We start from the raw sequence: 14,416 nt of genomic DNA, 5'->3' as shown, positions 1-14,416 counted from the left end.
GTTCTTACATGTATTTAACTGCCCGCAGCTGTCACCCGGTCTGACTGGTTTTGTTTTTCTCCTTTCCTGCCACCCCTTGTTTTGAGAAAGGCAGAGGCCACGCCCCTTTTGCAATAGGTCTCCGGTGCCATGGACAGGTGTGTCCAGCCCCTTGCCTCAGCGGACGCTGCCGTGTACTGTACTGCACCCCAGTACAGCACGGTATACGAGGTGTCGAGACGGCTCGATGGACCCTACCACCTTGGCGAGAGCTCGCAGGGACCCGGCGGGTACACATACCTGGAGCCGAGCAGCAGTCTTGTGCTCGCCACGGCAGCACATATACTAAAATTGATCGATACAGAGAAGATTAGCATGGCCCCTGCGAAAGGATGACACGCAAACCGCGAAGCGCCCATCTTTTCAGTCACGATGCTCGTGCTCTCCACTCTTTCTGCCCTAGCGCCGTGAAAATAGGTTGAATGTACATTCGGGCCGCTGAAAGGCGATCTGGCAAAAACGCCAAGTCCGGATTTGCAGACCGCCAACAACGAGGTGGCAGAGTGGTTAAGGCGATGGGCTGCTAATCCATTGTGCTCTGCACGCATGGGTTCGAATTCCATCCTCTTCGCTTGATGTCTTTCCAGGTAGCCAACCCAGAGCTCAGCAGCTCTGCTTTCCGCCCACCTCTTGTTCTGAGAAAGGCAGAGGCCACGCCCCTTTGCAATAGTACTCCGGTGCCATGGACAGATGTGTCCAGCCCCTTACCTCAGCGGATGCTGCCGCTTGTACTCTACTGCACCCCAGGTGTATCGCTTGGGCACAGTTCTGAAGCTTGCAGGTTTCAGCCTTTTCTACCTTGCCAAAAAAGTGCAGACACCCTACTGATGCTACCAATTTGACTGTGGCACTTTCCATCCCGTCACTCTCTCTCCGCTGAATCCCTGGTTTCCATAGTGTATCGGTCAGCATTCTGCACTTTGAATCCAGCGATCCGAGTCCAAATCTCGTGGAACCTCAGTGTCTTCTTGCCAGAGAAGAAAGGTCAACCGAATCCCTTGAGAGATGCTTGCTTTTGTGGCCTTCTGAGCACAAGCAACCGCAGCTAGGGTTCCATGGTGTAATGGTTAGCACTCTGGACTCTGAATCCAGCGATCCGAGTTCAAATCTCGTGGGACCTGTTTTAGATGAAGAACTGACCGAGAGCTCAAGCTCTGAGGGCCATCTGACCATTTAAGCAGCATCCTCCCTAAAATCCATCTACATGTTAGGCCCAGCCCCAGTTTTCAATCCATTCAGAGACCGCCTGTCATTTGTTTGCCTTTGACACTGTGTCGAGGGCTTCAATTATTTCCATGTTAGTACGAGTTCCTTATTTGTCTTTCATTTCTTGTGTTTAACTACTTTCATGACAAAAATTCCTTATTTTGTAGTTGCTGTAGATGTTCTTTTCCTTTCTCTCTGCTAGGAGGTGCCAAAGGGGTTCCTGCAGAAGACCCCTGTTCAGGCCCAGTAGGCTCGTTGGTCTAGGGGTATGATTCTCGCTAGGGTGCGAGAGGTCCCGGGTTCAAATCCCGGACGAGCCCGCCAGCAGCTTCTTCAGAAGCAGCCTTCTGTTCGCTTCTCTTTGACACTGCTAGGCCCTTGTTTTCTGTCAATGTCTGTTCTTTCCATTTTGACTCCTCCTTTCAGGTCTTCTTCCAAAGAGTCGCTGCGGGCGGGCCATCGACGAGGTGGCCGAGTGGTTAAGGCGATGGACTGCTAATCCATTGTGCTCTGCACGCGCGGGGTTCAATCCCATCCTCGCCGCTGGTGTCTTTCCAGGTGGCCAACCCAGAGCTCTGCAGCTTTGTTTTCTGACCCAGGCCATTCACTTCTTTGCGTGCCCTACTAACCAGCTGATGATAAGGGGCGTGTCCGGATTGGACTGCTTAGCCGCTTTGCTCTACACGCGGGTTTGAAGACCATCCTCACCGGACAATTCTTGTCCAATTCTTTTAGAATCCAATCTGGCAAACACCATCGCTTTACACCTTTCGCTCATCTTCCTTGTCCGACACGCCAATGCAGTTCCTCGGCTGCACAAAGGTCGAAACCTGCACGTGATTGAAAAAGAGAAGAGAAAGAAGAAGAGCTTATCTTTTCAACCAAACGCAAAGCCTCCGGACAGGCTGGCAAAATTGCCAAGGCTGACTGTATTTCAAGTCATCCCGGCGAGGTATTGGGTAAAGTTTTCAACCAGCAATGATCGCGCCGATGAGCCTCATAGGCTACAATATTGCCTCTGCGAAAGAATGCCCACGAGGTGCGCGACCTCTTCAGCCCACCTAAGTGGACGGGACCGACAGGGTGGTAACAAGCTTCAAACCGCCACAGCAGTCAGCCTTCTGGCCTAGGGGCTGCAAAGAGTGTCTGCAACCCAGAGGACCCAGTATTCATCGCAGCTCAGTCGCAGGGTTACCTCCCGCATCCACCCTACCATTTACAACACGCTACGCTGATCCCGGTCTGCCCGCCTCAGCGTGGGAGCGCTTGCTTTTAAAAATCGCTCCCATCTCCTTTGCCCTAGAGATATTTCACCACAACCCAGCTGCAGTTCTTACATGTATTTAACTGCCCGCAGCTGTCACCCGGTCTGACTGGTTTTGTTTTTCTCTCCTTTCCTGCCACCCCTTGTTTTGAGAAAGGCAGAGGCCACGCCCCCTTTGCAATAGGTCTCCGTGCCATGGACAGGTGTGTCCAGCCCTTGCCTCAGCGGACGCTGCCGTGTACTGTACTGCACCCCAGTACAGCACGGTATACGAGGTGTCGAGACGGCTCGATGGACCCTACCACCTTGGCGAGAGCTCGCAGGGACCCGGCGGGTACACATACCTGGAGCCGAGCAGCAGTCTTGTGCTCGCCACGGCAGCACATATACTAAAATTGATCGATACAGAGAAGATTAGCATGGCCCCTGCGAAAGGATGACACGCAAACCGCGAAGCGCCCATCTTTTCAGTCACGATGCTCGTGCTCCTCCACTCTTTCTGCCCTAGCGCCGTGAAAATAGGTTGAATGTACATTCGGCCGCTGAAAGGCGATCTGGCAAAAACGCCAAGTCCGGATTTGCAGACCGCCAACAACGAGGTGGCAGAGTGGTTAAGGCGATGGGCTGCTAATCCATTGTGCTCTGCACGCATGGGTTCGAATTCCATCCTCTTCGCTTGATGTCTTTCCAGGTAGCCAACCCAGAGCTCAGCAGCTCTGCTTTCCGCCCACCTCTTGTTCTGAGAAAGGCAGAGGCCACGCCCCTTTGCAATAGTACTCCGGTGCCATGGACAGATGTGTCCAGCCCCTTACCTCAGCGGATGCTGCCGTTGTACTCTACTGCACCCCAGGTGTATCGTTTGGGCACAGTTCTGAAGCTTGCAGGTTTCAGCCTTTTCTACCTTGCCAAAAAAGTGCAGACACCCTACTGATGCTACCAATTTGACTGTGGCACTTTCCATCCCGTCACTCTCTCTCTCCGCGAATCCCCTGGTTTCCATAGTGTATCGGCCAGCATTCTGCACTTTGAATCCAGCGATCCGAGTCCAAATCTCGTGGAACCTCAGTGTCTTCTTGCCAGAGAAGAAAGGTCAACCGAATCCCTTGAGAGATGCTTGTTTTGTGGCCTTCTGAGCACAAGCAACCGCAGCTAGGGTTCCATGGTGTAATGGTTAGCACTCTGGACTCTGAATCCAGCGATCCGAGTTCAAATCTCTGTGGGACCTGTTTTAGATGAAGAACTGACCGAGAGCTCAAGCTCTGAGGGCCATCTGACCATTTAAGCAGCATCCTCCCTAAAATCCATCTACATGTTAGGCCCAGCCCCAGTTTTCAATCCATTCAGAGACCGCCTGTCATTTGTTTGCCTTTGACACTGTGTCGAGGGCTTCAATTATTTCCATGTTAGTACGAGTTCCTTATTTGTCTTTCATTTCTTGTGTTTAACTACTTTCATGACAAAAATTCCCTTATTTTGTAGTTGCTGTAGATGTTCTTTTCCTTTCTCTCTGCTAGGGAGGTGCCAAAGGGGGTTCCTGCAGAAGACCCTGTTCAGGGCCCAGTAGGCTCGTTGGTCTAGGGGTATGATTCTCGCTTAGGGTGCGAGAGGTCCCGGGTTCAAATCCCGGACGAGCCCGCCAGCAGCTTCTTCAGAAGCAGCCTTCTGTTCGCTTCTCTTTGACACTGCTAGGCCCTTGTTTTCTGTCAATGTCTGTTCTTTCCATTTTGACTCCTCCTTTCAGGTCTTCTTCCAAAGAGTCGCTGCGGCGTGGCCATCGACGAGGTGGCCGAGTGGTTAAGGCGATGGACTGCTAATCCATTGTGCTCTGCACGCGTGGGTTCGAATCCCATCCTCGCCGCTGGTGTCTTTCCAGGTGGCCAACCCAGAGCTCTGCAGCTTTGTTTTCTGACCCAGGCCATTCACTTCTTTGCGTGCCCTACTAACCAGCTGATGATAAGGGGCGTGTCCGGATTGGACTGCTTAGCCGCTTTGCTCTACACACGCGGGGTTTGGAAGACCATCCTCACCGGACAATTCTTGTCCAATTCTTTTTAGAATCCAATCTGGCAAACACCATCGCTTTACACCTTCGCTCATCTTCCTTGTCCGACACGCCAATGCAGTTCCTCGGCTGCACAAAGGTCGAAAACCTGCACGTGATTGAAAAAAGAGAAGAGAAAGAAGAAGAGCTTATCTTTTCAACCAAACGCAAAGCCTCCGGACAGGCTGGCAAAATTGCCAAGGCTGACTGTATTTCAAGTCATCCCGGCGAGGTATTGGGTAAAGTTTTCAACCAGCAATGATCGCGACTCGGATGAGCCTCATAGGCTACAATATTGCCTCTGCGAAGAATGCCCACGAGGTGCGCGACTTCTTCAGCCCACCTAAGTGGACGGGACCGACAGGGTGGTAACAAGCTTCAAAACCGCCACGCGCAGTCAGCCTTCTGGCCTAGGGGCTGCAAAGAGTGTCTGCTAACCCAGAGGACCCAGTATTCATCGCAGCTCAGTCGCAGGGTTACCTCCCGCATCCACCCTACCATTTACAACACGCTACGCTGATCCCGGTCTGCCCGCCTCAGCGTGGGAGCGCTTGCTTTTAAAAATCGCTCCCATCTCCTTTGCCCTAGAGATATTTCACCACCACAACCCAGCTGCAGTTCTTACATGTATTTAACTGCCCGCAGCTGTCACCCGGTCTGACTGGTTTTGTTTTTCTCCTTTCCTGCCACCCCTTGTTTTTGAGAAAGGCAGAGGCCACGCCCCTTTTGCAATAGGTCTCCGTGCCATGGACAGGTGTGTCCAGCCCTTGCCTCAGCGGACGCTGCCGCGTACTGTACTGCACCCCAGTACAGCACGGTATACGAGGTGTCGAGACGGCTCGATGGACCCTACCACCTTGGCGAGAGCTCGCAGGGACCCGGCGGGTACACATACCTGGAGCCGAGCAGCAGTCTTGTGCTCGCCACGGCAGCACATATACTAAAATTGGATCGATACAGAGAAGATTAGCATGGCCCCTGCGAAAGGATGACACGCAAACCGTGAAGCGCCCATCTTTTCAGTCACGATGCTCGTGTTCTCCACTCTTTCTGCCCTAGCGCCGTGAAAATAGGTTGAATGTACATTCGGCCGCTGAAAGGCGATCTGGCAAAAACGCCAAGTCCGGATTTGCAGACCGCCAACAACGAGGTGGCAGAGTGGTTAAGGCGATGGGCTGCTAATCCATTGTGCTCTGCACGCATGGGTTCGAATTCCATCCTCTTCGCTTGATGTCTTTCCAGGTAGCCAACCCAGAGCTCAGCAGCTCTGCTTTCCGCCCACCTCTTGTTCTGAGAAAGGCAGAGGCCACGCCCCTTTGCAATAGTACTCCGTGCCATGGACAGATGTGTCCAGCCCTTACCTCAGCGGATGCTGCCGCTGTACTCTACTGCACCCCAGGTGTATCGCTTGGGCACAGTTCTGAAGCTTGCAGGTTTCAGCCTTTTCTACCTTGCCAAAAAAAGTGCAGACACCCTACTGATGCTACCAATTTGACTGTGGCACTTTCCATCCCGTCACTCTTCTCTCCGCGAATCCCCTGGTTTCATAGTGTATCGGCCAGCATTCTGCACTTTGAATCCAGCGATCCGAGTCCAAATCTCGTGGAACCTCAGTGTCTTCTTGCCAGAGAAGAAAGGTCAACCGAATCCTTTGAGAGATGCTTGCTTTGGCCTTCTGAGCACAAGCAACCGCAGCTAGGGTTCCATGGTGTAATGGTTAGCACTCTGGACTCTGAATCCAGCGATCCGAGTTCAAATCTCGTGGGACCTGTTTTAGATGAAGAACTGACCGAGAGCTCAAGCTCTGAGGGCCATCTGACCATTTAAGCAGCATCCTCCCTAAAATCCATCTACATGTTAGGCCCAGCCCCAGTTTTCAATCCATTCAGAGACCGCCTGTCATTTGTTTGCCTTTGACACTGTGTCGAGGGCTTCAATTATTTCCATGTTAGTACGAGTTCCTTATTTGTCTTTCATTTCTTGTGTTTAACTACTTTCATGACAAAAATTCCTTATTTTGTAGTTGCTGTAGATGTTCTTTTCCTTTCTCTCTGCTAGGGAGGTGCCAAAGGGGGTTCCTGCAGAAGACCCCCTGTTCAGGGCCCAGTAGGCTCGTTGGTCTAGGGGTATGATTCTCGCTTAGGGTGCGAGAGGTCCCGGGTTCAAATCCCGGACGAGCCCGCCAGCAGCTTCTTCAGAAGCAGCCTTCTGTTCGCTTCTCTTTGACACTGCTAGGCCCTTGTTTTCTGTCAATGTCTGTTCTTTCCATTTTGACTCCTCCTTTCAGGTCTTCTTCCAAAGAGTCGCTGCGGAGCGGCCATCGACGAGGTGGCCGAGTGGTTAAGGCGATGGACTGCTTAATCCATTGTGCTCTGCACGCGTGGGTTCGAATCCCATCCTCGCCGCTTGGTGTCTTTCCAGGTGGCCAACCCAGAGCTCTGCAGCTTTGTTTTCTGACCCAGGCCATTCACTTCTTTGCGTGCCCTACTAACCAGCTGATGATAAGGGGCGTGTCCGGATTGGACTGCTTAGCCGCTTTGCTCTACACGCGTGGGTTTGAAGACCATCCTCACCGGACAATTCTTGTCCAATTCTTTTTAGAATCCAATCTGGCAAACACCATCGCTTTACACCTTTCGCTCATCTTCCTTGTCCGACACGCCAATGCAGTTCCTCGCTGCACAAAGGTCGAAACCTGCACGTGATTGAAAAAAGAGAAGAGAAAGAAGAAGAGCTTATCTTTTCAACCAAACGCAAAGCTCCCGGACAGGCTGGCAAAATTGCCAAGGCTGACTGTATTTCAAGTCATCCCGGCGAGGTATTGGGTAAAGTTTTCAACCAGCAATGATCGCGCCTGGATGAGCCTCATAGGCTACAATATTGCCTCTGCGAAAGAATGCCCACGAGGTGCGCGACCTCTTCAGCCCACCTAAGTGGACGTGGACCGACAGGGTGGTAACAAGCTTCAAACCGCCGCGCAGTCAGCCTTCTGGCCTAGGGGCTGCAAAAGAGTGTCTGCAACCCAGAGGACCCAGTATTCATCGCAGCTCAGTCGCAGGGTTACCTCCCGCATCCACCCTACCATTTACAACACGCTACGCTGATCCCGGTCTGCCCGCTCTCAGCGTGGGAGCGCTTGCTTTTAAAAATCGCTCCCATCTCCTTTGCCCTAGAGATATTTCACCACAAACCCAGCTGCAGTTCTTACATGTATTTAACTGCCCGCAGCTGTCACCCGGTCTGACTGGTTTTGTTTTTCTCCTTTCCTGCCACCCCTTGTTTTGAGAAAGGCAGAGGCCACGCCCCTTTGCAATAGGTCTCCGGTGCCATGGACAGGTGTGTCCAGCCTCTTGCCTCAGCGGACGCTGCCGTGGTACTGTACTGCACCCCAGTACAGCACGGTATACGAGGGTGTCGAGACGGCTCGATGGACCCTACCACCTTGGCGAGAGCTCGCAGGGACCCGGCGGGTACACATACCTGAGCCGAGCAGCAGTCTTGTGCTCGCCACGGCAGCACATATACTAAAATTGGATCGATACAGAGAAGATTAGCATGGCCCCTGCGAAAGGATGACACGCAAACTGCGAAGCGCCCCATCTTTTCAGTCACGATGCTCGTGCTCTCCACTCTTTCTGCCCTAGCGCCGTGAAAATAGGTTGAATGTACATTCGGCCGCTGAAAGGCGATCTGGCAAAACGCCAAGTCCGGATTTGCAGACCGCCAACAACGAGGTGGCAGAGTGGTTAAGGCGATGGGCTGCTAATCCATTGTGCTCTGCACGCATGGGTTCGAATTCCATCCTCTTCGCTTGATGTCTTTCCAGGTAGCCAACCCAGAGCTCAGCAGCTCTGCTTTCCGCCCACCTCTTGTTCTGAGAAAGGCAGAGGCCACGCCCCTTTGCAATAGTACTCCGGTGCCATGGACAGATGTGTCCAGCCCTTACCTCAGCGGATGCTGCCGCACTCTACTGCACCCCAGGTGTATCGCTTGGGCACAGTTCTGAAGCTTGCAGGTTTCAGCCTTTTCTACCTTGCCAAAAAAGTGCAGACACCCTACTGATGCTACCAATTTGACTGTGGCACTTTCCATCCCGCCACTCTTCTCTCCGCGGAATCCCTGGTTTCCATAGTGTATCGGTCAGCATTCTGCACTTTGAATCCAGCGATCCGAGTCCAAATCTCGTGGAACCTCAGTGTCTTCTTGCCAGAGAAGAAAGGTCAACCGAATCCCTTGAGAGATGCTTGCTTTTGTGGCCTTCTGAGCACAAGCAACCGCAGCTAGGGTTCCATGGTGTAATGGTTAGCACTCTGGACTCTGAATCCAGCGATCCGAGTTCAAATCTCGGTGGGACCTGTTTTAGATGAAGAACTGACCGAGAGCTCAAGCTCTGAGGGCCATCTGACCATTTAAGCAGCATCCTCCCTAAAATCCATCTACATGTTAGGCCCAGCCCCAGTTTTCAATCCATTCAGAGACCGCCTGTCATTTGTTTGCCTTTGACACTGTGTCGAGGGCTTCAATTATTTCCATGTTAGTACGAGTTCCTTATTTGTCTTTCATTTCTTGTGTTTAACTACTTTCATGACAAAAATTCCCTTATTTTGTAGTTGCTGTAGATGTTCTTTTCCTTTCTCTCTGCTAGGGAGGTGCCAAAGGGGGTTCCTGCAGAAGACCCCCTGTTCAGGGCCCAGTAGGCTCGTTGGTCTAGGGGTATGATTCTCGCTTAGGTGCGAGAGGTCCCGGTTCAAATCCCGGACGAGCCCGCCAGCAGCTTCTTCAGAAGCAGCCTTCTGTTCGCTTCTCTTGACACTGCTAGGCCCTTGTTTTCTGTCAATGTCTGTTCTTTCCATTTTGACTCCTCCTTTCAGGTCTTCTTCCAAAGAGTCGCTGCGGCGTGGCCATCGACGAGGTGGCCGAGTGGTTAAGGCGATGGACTGCTAATCCATTGTGCTCTGCACGCGTGGGTTCAATCCCATCCTCGCCGCTTGGTGTCTTTCCAGGTGGCCAACCCAGAGCTCTGCAGCTTTGTTTTCTGACCCAGGCCATTCACTTCTTTGCGTGCCCTACTAACCAGCTGATGATAAGGGGCGTGTCCGGATTGGACTGCTTAGCCGCTTTGCTCTACACGCGCGGGTTTGGAAGACCATCCTCACCGGACAATTCTTGTCCAATTCTTTTTAGAATCCAATCTGGCAAACACCATCGCTTACACCTTCGCTCATCTTCCTTGTCCGACACGCCAATGCAGTTCCTCGGCTGCACAAAGGTCGTAAACCTGCACGTGATTGAAAAAGAGAAGAGAAAGAAGAAGAGCTTATCTTTTCAACCAAACGCAAAGCCTCGGACAGGCTGGCAAAAATTGCCAAGGCTGACTGTATTTCAAGTCATCCCGGCGAGGTATTGGGAAAGTTTTCAACCAGCAATGATCGCGCCGGATGAGCCTCAGGCTACAATATTGCCTCTGCGAAGAATGCCCACGAGGTGCGCGACTTCTTCAGCCCACCTAAGTGGACGGGACCGACAGGGTGGTAACAAGCTTCAAACCGCCGCGCAGTCAGCCTTCTGGCCTAGGGGCTGCAAAGAGTGTCTGCAACCCAGAGGACCCAGTATTCATCGCAGCTCAGTCGCAGGGTTACCTCCCGCATCCACCCTACCATTTACAACACGCTACGCTGGATCCCGGTCTGCCCGCCTCAGCGTGGGAGCGCTTGCTTTTAAAAATCGCTCCCCATCTCCTTTGCCCTAGAGATATTTCACTTACCAACCCAGCTGCAGTTCTTACATGTATTTAACTGCCCGCAGCTGTCACCCGGTCTGACTGGTTTTGTTTTTCTCTCCTTTCCTGCCACCCCTTGTTTTGAGAAAGGCAGAGGCCACGCCCCTTTGCAATAGGTCTCCGGTGCCATGGACAGGTGTGTCCAGCCCTTGCCTCAGCGGACGCTGCCGCAGTACTGTACTGCACCCCAGTACAGCACGGTATACGAGGGTGTCGAGACGGCTCGATGGACCCTACCACCTTGGCGAGAGCTCGCAGGGACCCGGCGGGTACACATACCTGGAGCCGAAAGTTAGCAGTCTTGTGCTCGCCACGGCAGCACATATACTAAAATTGGATCGATACAGAGAAGATTAGCATGGCCCCGCGAAGGATGACATCGCAAATCCGCGGAAGCGCCTATCTTTCAGCAGTCGCATGCTCGCGGCTCCTCCACTCTTCTGCCCTAGCGCCGTGGAAATAGGTTGAATGTACATTCGGCCGCTGAAAGGAGATCTGGCAAAACGTCAAGTCCGATTTGCAGACTGGTCACCACGAGGTGACCGAAAGGGTTAAGGCGATGGGCTGCTAATCCATTGTGCCTGCACGCTGCGGTTCAACCCATCCTCTCATTGATGCCTTCCGAGGAAGTAACCCAGAGCCGCCAGCAGCCTGGTCACTGCCTCTTGTTCTCTAGGCAGGAGGCCATGCCTCTTTTGCAATAGTACCGGTGCCATGGACAGATGCGTCCAGCCCCACCTCAGCGGACGCCTGTTGTACTGCACACCCCAGGTATCGCTTGGGCACAGCCCTGAAGCTTGCAGGTTTCAGCCTTTTCTACCTTACTAAAAAGTGCAGACACCCTACTGATAAAGCTCAGATTTGACTGGGCACTTCCATCCCGTCACTCCCTCTCCGTAGAATCGCCGGGTTCCATGTGGTGTAACGTCAGCATTCTGACTTAGAATTCAGCCATCCGAGATCAAATTCCGGTGAACCTCAGTGACCAAGAGCTCAAGCTCTGAGGGCCATCTGACCCTATTTACAGTATCCTCCTAAACGACGATATAGCTCCAGCCTGCAGCTTTATAATCCATCTAGAGACTGCCTGTCATTTGTTTGCCTTTATGAACTGTGTCGAGGGCTTCCACTATTTCCATGTTAGTCTGAGTTCCTATTTGTCTTCATTTCTTGTGTTTAACTACTATGACAAAATTCCTCATTTTGTAGTTGCTGTAGATGTTCTTTCTTCTCTGCTAGAGGTGCTGGGCCTCTAGATCTCTATTAGTGCAGCTGCAGCCCGTGTAGGCTCGTTGGTCTAGGGCATGATTCTCGCTAGGGTGCGAGGTCCCGGTTCAAATCCGACGAGCCCGCCAGCAGCTTCTTCAGAAGCAGCCTTCTGTTCGGTTCTCTTTGACACTGCTAGGCCCTTGTTTTCGTCAATGTCTGTTCTTTCCATTTTGACTCTCTTCTGTGTCTTCTTCCAAAGAGAGTCGGGCTACAAACTGGCCATCGACGCAGGTGGCCGAAAGGGTTAAGGCGATGGACTGTTAATCCATTGTGCTCGCACGCGCGGGTTCGAATCCATCCTCGCCGCTGGTGTCTTTCCAGGGCCAACCCAGAGCTCTGCAGCTTTGTTTTCTGACACAGGCTATCTACTTTGCGTTCTGACACTTGAGAGCTGATGATAAGGGCGTGTCCGGATTGACTGTTTATTGCTGCATTTAACATGGGTTTGGGGCGACTATCCTCACCGGTCAATTTTTGTCCAATTCCTTTTAGAATCCAATATGGCATCAATTATCGCAGCACCTTCGCTTCATCTTCCTTGTCCGACACGCTTCAATGCAGTTCCTCGGCTGCACAAAGGACAAAACCTGCACGTGATTGAAAAAGAGAAGAGGAAAGAAGAAGAGCTATCCTTTTTCAACCAAACGCAGTTCGAGAGGCTGGCAAATTACAGCACACTGTATTTCAAGTCATCCCGCGGTATTGGGTAAAGTTTCAACCAGCAATGATCGCACCGGATGAGCCCCAGAAGCAGCATATTGATATTTCACCACAACTTAGCTGTGTTCTTATATTGAATCGCCCGCAGCTGTCACCCGCCTGACTGGACGCATTTCTCTTCCTGCAATTCTCTGCTTGAGTAGGAAGGCAGAGGCCACGCCCCTTTGCAATAGGTTCTGGTGCCATGGATGGTGTCTAGCCTTGCCTGCGGACGCTGTTGGTGGTACTGTACCGCACCTCAGTACAGCACTGCATAATGAGTGTCGAGACGGCTCAGTGGACTCCTACCACTCCTGGCGAGCTCACAGGGACCAAGGGTACACATACCGAGCCGAGCAGCAGTCTCTGTGCTCGCCACGGCAGCACATAGTGTGGCCAAAATTGGATCGACACAGAGAAGATAGCATGGCCCTGGCAGACAGATACTTTAAATCCTGTAGCGCCTCATCTTTTCAGTCACGATGCTCGTGCTCCTCCACCTTTCTGCCCTAGCGCCGTGAAAATAGGTTGAATGTGCATTCGGGCTGTTGAAAGGAGATCTGGCAAAACGCACAAGTCCTGATTTGCACTGCTTAACACGAGGATCGGCACTAAGGCGATGGGCTGTTAATCCATTGTGCTCTGCACTGTGTTCGAATCCCATCCTCTTCGCTTGATGTCTTTCCAGGTAGCCAACCCAGAGCCCAGCAGCCTGCTTTCCGCCCACCTCTGTTCTGAGAAAGCGCAGAGGCCACGCCCCTTTGCAATAGTACCAAAAGCCATGGACAGATGTGTCCAGCCTTCACCTCAGCGGATTTTTGCCGTTGTACTACCGCACCCTTGTGTGGTCGCTTGGCACAGTTCTGAAGCTTGCAGGTCGTGCCTTTCTACCTTACTAAAAAGTAGATACACCACTGATGCTTCCATTTGACTGTGGCACTTCATCCCGTCACTCTCCCTCTCCGCAGAGAACTAGTCTCAGTTGGTGGGTCGGTCAGCATTCTGACTTTTGAATCCAGCGATCCGAGTTCAAATCTCTGTGGAACCTCAGTGACCAAGAGCTCAAGCCCTGAGGGCCATCTGACCATTTACAGCATCCTCCTCTAAAATCCATCTACATGTTAGGCTCCAGGCCTGTTTTCAATCCATTCAGAGACCGCCTGTCATTTGCTCTGCTCCTTGACATCAGTTTCGCCAGGGTCAATTATTTCCATGTTAGTTCGAGTTCCTGGTTTGTCTTTCATTTCTTGTGTTTAATCACTTTCATGACAAAAATTCCTTATTTTGTGAAGTTATAGAGATGTTCTTTCCTTTCTCTCTGCTAGGGAGGAAAGGCAATCTTTATAGACTCAATAGGTGCAGCTCAGCCTGTAGAGGTTTGTTGTCTAGGTATGATTCTGCTAAAGTGAGAGAGGTCCTGGTTCAACCGGATCTGTTCGCCAGCAGCTTCTCCAGATTATTTCTCTGTCTGGTTCTCTTTGACAACATAGGCCTGCTTTGTCATGCCTACCTTTCCATCTGACCTCCTCTGTGTCTCTCTTCCAAAAGATTGCATAAACTGGTCACTGAACAGGTGTTTGAGTGGTAAGTATGGGATCTGTTAATCCATTGTGCTCACGCAAGGCCTAATCCCATCCCCGTCGATTGGTGTCTTCCAGGCCAACCCAGAGCCTCAGCTTTGTTTTTAACACAGTGCCATTCCACTTTGCTGCCCTACCACCCAGCTGGATGATAGGCTGGTCTGACGGGACTGTTGTTGCTTGCTCTACACGTGGGTTTGGAAGACCATCCCTTTCACCGTCAATTCTTGTCCAATTCTTTTTAGAATCCAATATGGCAAACACCATCGCTTTACACCTTCGGGCCATCTTCCTTGTCCGACACGCAATGGTTCGCCAGTATAAATAGATAAACCAATGATTGAAAAAAAAGAGAAGAGAAAGAAGAAGAGCTTATCCTTTCACCAAACGCAGTTCCTCCTGGAGAGGCTGGCAAAAATTGCCAAGGCTGACTGTATTTCAAGTCATCCCGGCGAGGTATTGGGTAAAGTTTTCAACCAGCAATGATCGCGCCTCGGATGAGCCTCATAGGCTACAATATTGCCTCTGCGAAAAAGAAT

The 14,416-nt window shown here is 51.8% G+C and overlaps 17 non-coding genes across 17 annotated transcripts; 12 read left to right on the top strand and 5 right to left on the bottom strand.

Annotated features, from left to right (window-relative positions):
• The first annotated feature begins 300 nt into the window (after positions 1–300).
• LOC122340649 lies at positions 301–405 on the top strand. Its single transcript, XR_006250346.1, has one exon. It is a non-coding gene; the product is annotated as a U6 spliceosomal RNA (small nuclear RNA).
• A 1,301-nt stretch (positions 406–1,706) lies between these two features.
• trnas-gcu lies at positions 1,707–1,788 on the top strand. Its single transcript has one exon. It is a non-coding gene; the product is annotated as a tRNA-Ser (tRNA).
• Positions 1,789–2,138: 350 nt separating this feature from the next.
• On the bottom strand, positions 2,139–2,275 carry LOC122340573. The gene has a single exon (XR_006250273.1). It is a non-coding gene; the product is annotated as a U4 spliceosomal RNA (small nuclear RNA).
• Positions 2,276–2,874: 599 nt separating this feature from the next.
• On the top strand, positions 2,875–2,979 carry LOC122340648. Its single transcript, XR_006250345.1, has one exon. It is a non-coding gene; the product is annotated as a U6 spliceosomal RNA (small nuclear RNA).
• Positions 2,980–3,662: 683 nt separating this feature from the next.
• trnaq-cug lies at positions 3,663–3,734 on the top strand. Its single transcript has one exon. It is a non-coding gene; the product is annotated as a tRNA-Gln (tRNA).
• A 338-nt stretch (positions 3,735–4,072) lies between these two features.
• trnap-agg lies at positions 4,073–4,144 on the top strand. Its single transcript has one exon. It is a non-coding gene; the product is annotated as a tRNA-Pro (tRNA).
• A 141-nt stretch (positions 4,145–4,285) lies between these two features.
• Positions 4,286–4,367, top strand: trnas-gcu. The gene has a single exon. It is a non-coding gene; the product is annotated as a tRNA-Ser (tRNA).
• A 356-nt stretch (positions 4,368–4,723) lies between these two features.
• On the bottom strand, positions 4,724–4,862 carry LOC122340574. The gene has a single exon (XR_006250274.1). It is a non-coding gene; the product is annotated as a U4 spliceosomal RNA (small nuclear RNA).
• A 604-nt stretch (positions 4,863–5,466) lies between these two features.
• LOC122340640 lies at positions 5,467–5,572 on the top strand. The gene has a single exon (XR_006250338.1). It is a non-coding gene; the product is annotated as a U6 spliceosomal RNA (small nuclear RNA).
• Positions 5,573–6,659: 1,087 nt separating this feature from the next.
• On the top strand, positions 6,660–6,731 carry trnap-agg. Its single transcript has one exon. It is a non-coding gene; the product is annotated as a tRNA-Pro (tRNA).
• Positions 6,732–7,311: 580 nt separating this feature from the next.
• On the bottom strand, positions 7,312–7,448 carry LOC122340569. The gene has a single exon (XR_006250269.1). It is a non-coding gene; the product is annotated as a U4 spliceosomal RNA (small nuclear RNA).
• Positions 7,449–8,050: 602 nt separating this feature from the next.
• Positions 8,051–8,156, top strand: LOC122340634. Its single transcript, XR_006250332.1, has one exon. It is a non-coding gene; the product is annotated as a U6 spliceosomal RNA (small nuclear RNA).
• A 678-nt stretch (positions 8,157–8,834) lies between these two features.
• Positions 8,835–8,906, top strand: trnaq-cug. The gene has a single exon. It is a non-coding gene; the product is annotated as a tRNA-Gln (tRNA).
• Positions 8,907–9,456: 550 nt separating this feature from the next.
• On the top strand, positions 9,457–9,537 carry trnas-gcu. The gene has a single exon. It is a non-coding gene; the product is annotated as a tRNA-Ser (tRNA).
• A 354-nt stretch (positions 9,538–9,891) lies between these two features.
• Positions 9,892–10,025, bottom strand: LOC122340577. Its single transcript, XR_006250277.1, has one exon. It is a non-coding gene; the product is annotated as a U4 spliceosomal RNA (small nuclear RNA).
• A 607-nt stretch (positions 10,026–10,632) lies between these two features.
• On the top strand, positions 10,633–10,736 carry LOC122340650. The gene has a single exon (XR_006250347.1). It is a non-coding gene; the product is annotated as a U6 spliceosomal RNA (small nuclear RNA).
• Positions 10,737–14,272: 3,536 nt separating this feature from the next.
• LOC122340687 lies at positions 14,273–14,414 on the bottom strand. The gene has a single exon (XR_006250380.1). It is a non-coding gene; the product is annotated as a U4 spliceosomal RNA (small nuclear RNA).
• Between the last annotated feature and the right edge of the window lie 2 nt (positions 14,415–14,416).

The sequence above is a fragment of the Puntigrus tetrazona genome, unplaced genomic scaffold (assembly GCF_018831695.1).
Source record: "Puntigrus tetrazona isolate hp1 unplaced genomic scaffold, ASM1883169v1 S000001062, whole genome shotgun sequence".
Classification (NCBI taxonomy): domain Eukaryota; kingdom Metazoa; phylum Chordata; class Actinopteri; order Cypriniformes; family Cyprinidae; genus Puntigrus; species Puntigrus tetrazona.
Note: the sequence above shows the minus strand (reverse complement) of the source record. Positions and strands in the feature narration are given on the sequence as shown.